This window comes from Elephantulus edwardii, unplaced genomic scaffold (assembly GCF_000299155.1).
Source record: "Elephantulus edwardii isolate Elephantulus edwardi_28Jun2011 unplaced genomic scaffold, EleEdw1.0 scaffold00169, whole genome shotgun sequence".
Classification (NCBI taxonomy): Eukaryota; Metazoa; Chordata; class Mammalia; order Macroscelidea; family Macroscelididae; genus Elephantulus; species Elephantulus edwardii.
Genome location: NW_006399919.1, coordinates 4,811,532 through 4,819,269, shown reverse-complemented (window position 1 = coordinate 4,819,269; position 7,738 = coordinate 4,811,532). Strand labels below are relative to the sequence as shown.

Below are 7,738 nucleotides of genomic sequence, written 5' to 3'. Positions count from 1 at the left end.
CCCGGCCGTGCCCCCGGCGGCTGCCTCGTCCCGTCCCGCAGCCCCGGCCTCCCGCGGGCCGGTGCCCGCCCGCATCGGCTACTACGAGATCGACCGCACCATTGGCAAGGGCAACTTCGCGGTGGTCAAGCGGGCCACGCACCTAGTGACCAAGGCTAAGGTTGCTATCAAGATCATAGACAAGACTCAGCTGGATGAAGAGAATCTAAAGAAGATTTTCCGGGAAGTTCAAATTATGAAGCTGCTTTGCCACCTCCATATCATCAGGCTCTACCAGGTTATGGAGACAGATCGGATGATTTATCTGGTGACAGAATATGCTAGTGGAGGGGAAATATATTTGACCACCGGGTGGCACATGGCAGAATAGCAGAAAAGGAGGCCGGTCGGAAGTTCAAGCAGATCGTCACAGCTGTCTATTTTTGTCATTGTCGGAACATTGTTCACCGTGATCTAAAAGCAGAAAATTTGCTTCTGGATGCCAACCTGAATATCAAAATAGCAGATTTTGGCTTCAGTAACCACTTCACTCCTGGGCAGCTGCTGAAGACATGGTGTGGCAGCCCTCCCTATGCTGCACCCAAACTCTTTGAAGGGAAGGAATATGATGGGCCCAAAGTGGACATCTGGAGCCTTGGAGTCGTCCTCTACGTGCTTGTGTGTGGAGCCCTACCATTCGATGGGAGCACACTGCAGAATCTGCGGGCACGCGTGCTGAGTGGAAAGTTCCGCATCCCGTTTTTTATGTCCACAGAATGTGAGCACTTGATTCGCCACATGCGGTGTTAGACCCGAATAAGCGCCTCTCCATGGAGCAGATCTGCAAACACAAGTGGATGAAGCTTGGGGATGCCGACCCCAACTTTGACAGGTTAATAGCTGAATGCCAGCAATTAAAGGAAGAAAGGCTGTCAGCCCCACTGAATAAAGAGGTCCTCCTGGCCATGGAGGACATGGGGCTGGACAAAGAGCGGACACTGCAGTCATTAAGATCAGATGCCTACGATCACTATAGTGCAATCTACAGCCTGCTGTGTGATCGACATAAGAGACATAAAACGTTGCGTGTTGGAGCACCTAGCATGCCCCGAGCCATGGCCTTTCAAACACCAGTCAATATCCAGGCGGAGCAGACAGGGACCACCGTGAACATCAACGTTCCCCAGGTACAGCTGATCAATCCAGAGAACCAAATTATAGAGGCGGATGGCACCGTAAACTTAGACAGTGATGAAGGTGAAGAACCTTCCCCTGAAGCATTAGTGCGCTATCTGTCAATGAGGAGGCACACTGTGGGGGTGGCCGACCCACGCACGGAAGTTATGGAAGATTTACAGAAACTCCTACCTGGGTTTCCTGGAGTCAACTCACAAGCTCCGTTCCTGCAGGTGGCTCCTAACATGAACTTCATGCACAATCTGTTGCCCATGCAAAATCTGCAGCCAGCTGGGCAGCTGGAGTACAAGGAACAGTCCTTATTACAGCCACCCACCCTACAGCTGCTAAATGGAATGGGCCCCCTTGGCCGGAGGGCATCTGATGGAGGAGCCAACATCCAACTGCATGCACAGCAGCTACCGAAGCGCCCACCGGGGACCCTCCCCACTTGTCACCATGACTCCAGCAGTGCCAGCCGTTACCCCTGTGGACGAGGAGAGCTCGGATGGGGAGCCAGATCAGAAAGCTGTGCAGAGGTAATGTGACATCTGGCAGTACTTGCAGAGCGTCCTTGGGCAGGCTCCCCCTGCAACCAGCGAACAGTCACCTCTGCCCAAGGAGGTGGCACAATGCAGCTTCAACATTTGTGTGGTCTCTTTGCTCAAGCCAGATGGCATGTTCTCCCCACATGGAAGTACACAGAAGACTACCCAGAAAATGTCATTTCTGTAAGCGCCATTGGAAGCCCCCCTCAGTGACAGCAATAACCATAAGAACTTGCTCTCTCCTCCCTCCTTCCTTCCCTGTCCCCGCCTTCAGATTGCAACTCTGATAGCATTCGCCAGGCACAAAGCCTGCTCCTACCTGCCAAGAACTGGTTACTGAAAAGGAATTGGAGATTTGAAATGACAGTGATCCTAGCCAGTCTGGCCATGGACCTCTGGCATGGACTCTTCCTTCCCAGGAGAATGAATACTCTTGTACTGTTTGCTGTGTGCTTCTGTGCTTCTTCCACCCCCCTCGTACCAACAAAGATATATTGAAAAAAAATATCGGATTTGGTCCAGGGACAGATGCAAAATATCAATTGTGTGCAGAACCTTGCTGAGAGATGCCTAATGCACAGGAATTGGCAGTGTCATTGGGCATGCTGTACCTCAGTCCCCTTAGCTGTGGTCCTCTGCTCTAAGCATGCCCCCTCTGCGAGTTGTTATTTCTTTTTTGTGGGGAGGGGGTTTGACCAGAACCCAGCATGTAATTTTTCCAGGAATACAGGTGTTCTTCAAAATTATATGGTGGTTTTTTTTCCCCTTGAAGGAAGTGGAAATAAAATTATTTTCATGGGAAAAAAAAAAAAAAAGATCATGACTTGAATCAGGCACACCTTAGTGCTCAAACTGACATCATTACTCCTCAGTACTTTGGAAAGATCCCTGACAGCAGATTTTCCCAACACAATACATATTTTGATTTCTTGACCTGATTGTGGACCCAAGTAAGATGAAGTTATTGACCATTTCAATCTTTCTTCTCTCTATCATGATGCTGCTTTTTAGCCCAGTGGTATCTTTGTTTTCTTGTTGATGTTGAGATGTAATCCATACTGAAGATTAAGGACTATGTCACCATTACTCCCTCCATTAACTATATAGTGTCAGTGCATCTTCTGGAAAACTCTAGAAAACAATTTGGATCTGGAAGTGAAAAAGTCTTAAATCTCTGTACTACTGAGCTTCTTTTTGCTCCGGCTTCTTTACCCAAGAGATAGTTCTTATAAACTCCCTTATCTAGTTTTACTGCCCATTATGTTAGTGTTGATAGGTGCTGTCTAGCTGGCGATAAACCACAGACTGAAACTTGACCTGCTGTGTTTTCCTCACTCATCTCTGCCATGCTCAACCCCATTCTTGCCTCTAAGGAACATCACAGGGAAGTATAACCCAGTAAACTAGAAATTGTCCAGTGAAGTTGTCGCTAGAAACACATAAACGACCAACATGAAGTACTAGCTCACATTTTGACCAAAGAGAGGGTAACAAAAAGATAATATTGCATCCTGGGTTGTTATTGTTATGTACCATCAAGTCACGTCACCTGAGACTCATAGCACAATAGCTCTGAAACCTGCCCTGTCCTGAGCCAATCTCACTGACTCAGATACACCCACCCCCTTTGCTCTAGTTACTGTATCAAACAATCTCATTCAGGGTCTTCTTCTCTTTTGCTGTGTTATGGATTAAAATCATTATCTTACATGATTGTGATGCAGTAAGGATTCCTTTTTACTACTTTTAACAGGGGAAAAAAATCCAACACATTAAATTCCACCCCGCTCATACCCTCTGTTTAAAAAAGCAAGGAAGAAAACAAAAACTTTTTTGACACATTTTGAAACACTCTAGTAACATGAGGGAAACCAAAATAATTGGCAGTGAAAGCTTTCATAAAAAGAAAACCCCTTCAAAGAGGGTTACAAAATAAATTAGCTGAGACAGTCTGGAAAATTCACTCAACATGACACATTCTCCAAGACTGCCAAATAACAAACCAAAAATAAAGCTCTGTTGTTATTGTTGGATGTGATGGAGTCTGCTCCAACCCATGCAACTCCATGTGACGGAGTCGAACTGTGCTCTCTCGGGAGTGTGGCGCGAATAATCAGAGCACAGAACAGCCTGCAAGAAAGAGCCAATTAAGTCACTGTATTGTATTTCACACATTTCAACTTATTGTCACAATTTCTAGTCCCCTGAGGCCACATCCAAACAAAATTGAAAATTAGGTCTGGCAGTGAAGCGAGACCAAAGCAAATACAAAACTCATTGCCATTGGCTAGAGCTGACTCCTATCAGACTTCTACTTGGGTTTTCCGAGTCTGTAAACAGAACAAGAGGAAATTGCCCATCTTTCTCCCATGAAGTCACTAGTGAATTCGAACCAACGGAGAGGCATCACCTTTGAGTCAGCAACTCACTACAGACTATACCACCAATCAGGACATATAAGTCGTCGGAGGTTGTAATATATACATCTAGAATGTGTCTTGCCTTCTTGCACCAGTTAATTTTGACAAACGCCTTGAGATTCCTTTTTGAATTTCTAATATGGTCGACCTAAGATGCTCTTCTCTAATTCCCAGAACTTTTGACTTTGAATGATGCCAAACTGTCACTCCCATGGTCCTCATAGTGAATAAGATAGTTTACTTTCAATTTAGGAGGTTAACCAGTAGGCCTTATATAGCTACTCGCTAATACTTGGAGGTTGATTCCAAATCCCAGCAGCCCCCATCAGGTGCCTGAGGCTGTGATCTTACTGGAAGAGACTGCATGTCTTTCTTCCAAGGGAAAAGTGGTAGCTTCAAACTGCTGAATTTTTGGTTAGCAGTGTGACACATCACCCACCAGAACTCCTTAGTGCACCATATTTGCTATTGTTGTTGTTGTGTGTCATCAAGTCCATTACAACTCACAGTGACCCTATGAACAACAGCTAGGAACACTGCCTTATCCTACGCCATCCTCACCGTCTCCAATACACTTGAATCTGCTGTTACAGTCACTGTGTGAATCCATCTCATTTAGGGTCCACTTCTCTTATTCTAACCCTCTACCGTTCTAAGCATGATGTCGCTTTCCAAAGACTGGCCCCTCCTATCAACATGCCCAACGTATGTGAAACAGTTTCACCATCCTTGCCTCTAAGGAGTACCCTGATTTTACTTTCTTCAGAACAGACTTGTTTGTTCTCTTGGGAGTCCATGGGATACTCATTACTGTTCTCCAACACTACAACCCAAAGACATCAATTGATCTTCTGTCATCCTTAGTCATTGTCCAACTTTCAGATGCATAGCAAACAATTCAGAAGACCATAACTTGGATGAAGTATCTCTTAGGTTTTTAAACTGATATCATTGTATTTAAGCTCTCTAGAGAGGTCCCTGACAACACATTTTCCCAGTGCAATTTGCTTTTGATTTCCTGACTGCAAATACCCAGGGTGTTAAATGTGGATTCAAGTACGAGGAAATTGCTGATAACTTTGACCTTTTATCTATCATGATGCTGACCATTGGTCCAGTGGTGGGAAGTTTTTACTTCTTGATCTTGAGATGTAATCCATATTGAAGGCTGTAGACCTTCATCTTCTTGCATTACAGGCTTGAAGTCCTCCTCATTTTCAGCAGGCAAAGTGTGTAATCTGCATATGCATAACACAGGTTGTTGATGAATCTTCCTCCAATTCTTTTTTTAATTTATTATTAATTTCAGTGAAAATTTGCAGAGACTTTGGATTTCCATTCATTCATTGTTGCACTTTTCTCCCTTCCCAATCGCTCCCCCATCTTCCTTCAATTCTGATGCCACATTCTTCTCCATAAAGTTCAGCTTCTCAAAGGATTTGTTCAGAATACAGAATGAATAGGTATGGAGAAAGGATACAGCCCTGATGCACATCTTTCTTTATTTTAAATCATAACATGCTCACTTGCTCTGTGTTTGGACAACCACCTCTGGGCTAAGCATTGCTTTCTCATGAGCACAAAAAAGTGTTTTGGGATTCTCATTCTTCTCAGTGTTGGCCATAATTTTGAGGGGATTGAGAGTAAAATATCTTTGCATAGTCAATAAAATACAGATAGACATTCTTCTGTTTCATCTTTGCCTTCTGCTAAGATCCCTCTGACATCAGCAATGATCTCTCTAGTGCCATGGTCTCTTCTAAGTCTGATTTGAGTATCTGAAAGTTCTCTGTTGATGTGCTGTTCCATTTGTTTTTTAATAATTTCAACAAGATTTTGCCTATGTAGAATATTAATTGTTTGATAATTTTCACATCCTGGTAGATAATCTTTATTGGGAATGGAAATAAATATGGATCTCTTTAAGTCAGTTGGCCAGGTAGCTGTTCTCTTGGCACAACCTGGTGAGCACATCCATGGTTGCATCAGTTTATCTGAATATGTCAATTGGTAAACCATCAATTTCTGGATATAGAAATATTGGGCATTGCAAAAAAATGAAGTGAAGCACATAAAGATCAGCATTTTAGGCCTTAACGAGTGAATAAACCACTTTGAATCAGACAATTAGATGATCTGCTATTCTGGAAATGGAAAAAATGAGGAAGAAGAGTTGTATTGTTTGTCAAAACCACCATTTCAAGATCCATCCTAAAGCACAATGCTGCAAGGAATCCCTGTTCAATAATACAACTATTATTCAAATATAAACACAAACGATTAAAGCAAAAGAGGAGTAAGTTGAGGATTTCTACCAAATTTTGCTGTTTGAAATTGTCCAACGTGCAATCAAGATGAATAATAATAGCTGTCTAGAATGCAAAAGGACTCTGTAAGATAGGCGCTCTTGATTGTGGTTGATGGTTGGGTTGGATGGTTAGTTGGTTTTTTTTATTTGAGCCTCTTGTTTAGTGTCAAGAAGACATCCTGGAGGTCTTGTTATTTTTTGGAGAAACATTCTTCTGAATTGTACAGCACTCTTCTGTCAATTTGCTATGCTTAGGTGATCTGGATTTGCTGTGATTCTGAACCTTGTGCCATTGGGATGTCAAATTCCATAATGATTGCCCATAGTGGACAGTGTTTGGTGGAACTCCCAGTTTAAAATAGGTTTGGGAACAAGAGTGGCATCCACTTCCTAAACCACATGCCTCTGGAAACTCTATGAACTTGGGAGAAATTACTATAGTTCTAGAAAGGCTTCAGGTCTTTTGTTCATAGAGTCACTCTGAGTCGTGCTCAACTCGATGGCAATTAACAACAGAATGCAAAAGGTAGGAGCAAGGAAGTAGGATCAATATTCAGAAATTACAATGTAATTTAGTGTTCTGGAATTCCCAGTCTTCTCAAAGTTAGCCACAGTTTGTTGTAATCTACACAGTCAAATGCCTTTGGATAATCAATGAAACACAGACATTCCTCTGGTACTTTCTGCTTTCAGCTAAGATCCATCCAACATTGGCTATCTTGTCCCTAGTGGCTATAACACCATCGTCTCTTTTAAAATGCACATCTGGCAGCATTCTGTAGTACTGTTGTACTGATGTACTGTTACATTCATTTTTTTATAATCTTCAGCAAGATCTTCCTTCTGTGTGATGTTGGTGATATCGTTTGATAATTTTCACACTCTGTTGGATCATCTTTTGGGGGGAATGGGAATAAATATGGTTCTCTTCCAGTCAGCCAAGTAGTTATCCTCCAGATTTCTTGGCACAATCTGGTGAATGTATCCAGGGCAGCATTTGTTTGTTGAAATATATCATTTGGTATGCCATGAATTCCTGGGGCCTTGTTTTATGCCAGTTCCTTCAGAACAGCTTGAACTTCCTTCTTCATCACCATTGCCTCTTGATCATGTGTTGTTTTATAAAATTCTTTGTGTCAGTCAATTCTTTTTGGTTTAGTGATTTCTTTGTACTCCTCCCATCTTCTTTTGATGCTTCCTGGACCGTTCAACATTCTGCCCACAGCATCCTTAAGTATTGCAACTCAAGGCTTGAATTGAATTTCTTCTTCAGTTCTTTCAACGTAAGAAATGGCAGCGAAAAAGAA

At 43.0% G+C, this 7,738-nt stretch overlaps 1 protein-coding gene and 1 pseudogene across 1 annotated transcript in view; both read left to right on the top strand.

The window, feature by feature from the left end:
• CP (ceruloplasmin (ferroxidase)) overlaps positions 1-7,738 on the top strand; it is a 90,613-nt gene that overhangs the window by 9,052 nt on the left and 73,823 nt on the right. The window lies entirely within an intron of this gene.
• Positions 2-7,738, top strand: part of LOC102865183 — an 8,700-nt pseudogene continuing 963 nt past the window's right edge.